The sequence below is a fragment of the Mus pahari genome, chromosome 10 (genome assembly GCF_900095145.1).
Source record: "Mus pahari chromosome 10, PAHARI_EIJ_v1.1, whole genome shotgun sequence".
NCBI lineage: Eukaryota > Metazoa > Chordata > Mammalia > Rodentia > Muridae > Mus > Mus pahari.
Window position 1 is genome coordinate 99,604,555 of NC_034599.1, and position 3,584 is coordinate 99,608,138.

Consider the following 3,584-nt stretch of genomic DNA (forward strand, 5'->3'; position numbering starts at 1 on the left):
GAGACAGGGTTTCTCTGTATAGCCCTGGCTGTCCTGGAACTCACTTTGTAGACCAGGCTAGCCTCGAACTCAGAAATCCGCCTGCTTCTGCCTCCCGAATGCTGGGATTAAAGGCGTGTGCCACCACGCCCGGCTGGTACAAATCTTTTAAAGGATTGTGCCTTGGAGGCTAAGAATGTTAATTCAGTCAGTGTGGTGCCTACATAGTATGCATGTTGCTCCCCAGTACTGCATAAAACCGGGATGGTGGCTCATCCGAAAATCTCGCATTTAGGAGGCAGAGGCAGGAGGATCAGAAATTCAAGGTCATTCTTCCCTACACAGAAAATTTGAGGCTGGCCTGGAACACATGAGGCCTCATCTCAAAAAAGTAAAATTGGAAAAGTATAAAATATATGGGGCCATGAGATGGTCACCATGCCTGACAACATGAGTTCATTTCCCCGGATCCACATGGTACAGAGGAGAGAACTGATCCTGGCTAAATTACCCTCTGACATCCATATGTATGCTGTGGTGCACACACACACACACACACACACACACACACACACACACACATACACCACACAGATTGGTTGAAGAGATGGCTTGGTAGCTAAGAGCACTCAGTGCTCTTGCAGAGGACCCATGTTCAATTCCCAGCATCCACGTGCAGCTACGACCATCAGTGATTCCTTGGGAGCCATACATGCACATGGTACTGGTACGGACATACTTGCAGGCAAAAACACTCATATACATAAACACAAAATTTTAAATAGCAATAAAAGGGACTCCTTCCCCCACCCCACCCCGGCCTCACTGCTACATGGAATGAGAACTGTTGGGCAATGAGGCAGAGGGCAACAGAGTTCCTGAGAAGCACTGCTCACCCGATTTAGACCTCTTCCTGTCTCTGCCTGCTACCGAGATTGAATTTAGGGCCTCCTGCATATTAAACAAACATGTACCATGCTACCACACAGTATATTACCACCATAACCTGTCCAGTCTTTAACTTTTTTAACTTTTTTTTTTGTTTAATTAATTAATTTTTGGTTTTTTGAGATAGGGTTTCTCAGTGTAACCAGCCCTGGCTGTCCTGAACTTGTAGACTAGGTTGGCCTTGAACTCACCTGCCTCTGCCTCTCTAGTGCTGAGATTAAAGGTGTCCAACCACACTCCTGGCTTTTAAATTTTTTTTTGAATAGACAATAATTTTATTGGCTACAATTATTAAAAAAAAAAAAAAAAAAAGCCGGGCAGTGGTGGCGCATGCCTTTAATCCCAGCACTTGGGAGGCGGAGGCAGGCGGATTTCTGAGTTCGAGGTCAGCCTGGTCTACAGAAGCTGTGAACAGGCCTGTTTTCACCTCTCTAGCTTCAACTCACATCTAATGCATGTGAAAAGAAACCACTCGAAACTTCCATCATCCACCCAGGCTTTTGGAGCAGACTAGGGACTATCGTTGCCGCTTTTCTCTCTCTAGTTTTCGGCACCCCAAAGCCCGTCTATTCTTTTCCCTAGTACATTCTTCACTGTCTTCAGGCAGCCGGCGCCCTTGTGTGGCAGTCTGCATAAATCTCACAGCCCTTCCCCTCTCCTCTGCCCTCTCCAGTGCATTCCACGCAGGAGCCAGGTGAGGTGTATAAGGACAGATTCTTCGTCAAATTCATCCTTCAAAGGCCGCCTCGGCTTTCAGAGTCTTTAGAGGTCTTGCCCAAGAGCGAAGCAAGCACTGGAGGAAGAGAAGGAATCAGACATGGGACTGGCTGCCGACGTGGTCCCTGCAAGCACCATGCTCTTAACCCCAGTAACAGAAGGCTGCGGCCGGAGGATGAAGAGTTATAACCCAGGCTAGGCTACAGAGCAAGAAACCGGGTCAAAAATAGCGGGGAGTGGCTAAGCAAAGGAAGAAACCTGTGACGCTAAAGAGGGCGGGGCCAGGCTCTAGCCCCTCCCCTGTCTCGGCTTCAGCCCTTTCCGGCCGTGGAACCATTTTTCTCCGCCAGCAGTGAGGGAAGCTTTTCCTTTGGACCTTCCGGCGGCGTCGGCCCTATTTCCCGTGCTGCACTGCGGGCTTCTCTCTTTCTCTTCCGGTCCCAGGCGCTGCGGGAGCCGCGGGTTACCGTGAGTGTTGGCCTTACGGCATCCGATGCCATCCGTGACTGCAGGGCGGCGGCGGGTCGCGGGACAGGCGACGCGGGTGGCAGGAAGGACAGGGCGGGCAGCTGCTTGGCTGTGGGGCGTAGAGATCGCCGGGCGGGGGTGGTGCCCGGTCGCCCTTAAGGAACGGATGGCGGGGAAAGCCGCCCCGGGGCCGGCAAGCTCAGTGTCAGGACGGACCTCATAGCTCGCGTTGGAGAGGTGGGGTCGCGTTTTGTGAGTGTGACCAGGCTGGGGGGGGGGTGTCGGAAATCGGAAGCGTCTGCTGCAGCCTCTTTCTGGTTTCTTCCTGTTACCCCAGCTCAGGGCGGTAGAGGTGTCCCCGTCTGGGGGACCCCAGGACTGATCTCGTGTCTTCCCTGCAGGTGCAGACATGGCCAAGTCCAAGAACCACACCACACACAACCAGTGTAAGTTCCTTGGGCTCCGGCTGGCGCCTGTACCCCAGCGAGGATTGGGTTAGGGTTGCTAGATCAGGGCTGGAGGGTCTCCCTTCAGATGAGCCTGAAGACCGTTGTGTGTTTAGCTACTTTGGAGGTTACAAATTGGGGAGCCAGGAATCCGCGTAGAAAGCCCATAGTGCTTTGCACCGGTCCTTAGTGTATTCTCGAAAGACTGTGCCAACCATGATGTTACGTGGCTTTTTTTTTTTTTTTTTGACCTGTAAATATTTGTTACCCTACAGCCCGCAAATGGCACAGAAATGGCATCAAGAAACCCCGGTCGCAAAGATATGAATCTCTTAAGGGGGTGAGTGAATACAATGAAACGTTAAAATATCCTTTGCCTCCAGGTCCACAGTGTAGGGCCTCTTGTAAGTCATGTCTCCTTCACGTGTGTGTGTGTGTGTGTGTGTGTGTGTGTGTGTGTGTGTGTGTTGAGATTTCTCTGTGTAGCCCTGGTTGTCCTGGAACTCACTATGTAGACCAGGCTGGCTTTGAACTCAGATCTCGGGAGTGTGTTTCCCAACTCCTCCTCTTCCCCTGCACTGGGTCTGTTTGCTGCCTGCGACCTCAGTCTCTGATGTGAATCTGATGGACTAGGCTTGGTATCAGACGCTCTCAGCTGAGGTGGGGGAGGGTGGTCTCTGGAAACAGCTGGATTTCCGGAAGTTCGCACCCACACCCTCCAACCTTTTCGTGGTTAAGGTCAACTTAATGCTGTTTTTACAGTATCATCTTTGTGACCAGGGACTTCAGTGAACTGGGCCTGTTGTACGCTACATCATATATACCTTTTCTGTTTCCCAGGTTGACCCCAAGTTCCTGAGGAACATGCGCTTTGCCAAGAAGCACAACAAGAAAGGCCTGAAGAAGATGCAGGCCAACAACGCAAAGGCAGTGAGTGCACGCGCAGAGGCCATCAAGGCCCTTGTGAAGCCTCAGGTCATCAAACCCAAGATGCCAAAGGGCCCCAAACTCAAACGGCTGGCTTTC

At 51.5% G+C, this 3,584-nt stretch overlaps 1 long non-coding RNA gene across 2 annotated transcripts; it reads left to right on the forward strand.

The window, feature by feature from the left end:
• Positions 1 to 2,007: 2,007 nt before the first annotated feature.
• Positions 2,008 to 3,440, forward strand: LOC115064841. 2 transcript variants are annotated; one of them, XR_003844671.1, is made up of 4 exons: positions 2,008 to 2,112; positions 2,514 to 2,558; positions 2,834 to 2,898; positions 3,399 to 3,440. It is a non-coding gene; the product is annotated as an uncharacterized LOC115064841 (long non-coding RNA). The 2 variants fall into 2 exon arrangements; XR_003844670.1 differs by having other exon boundaries at positions 2,009 to 2,349.
• The last annotated feature ends 144 nt before the right edge of the window (positions 3,441 to 3,584 follow it).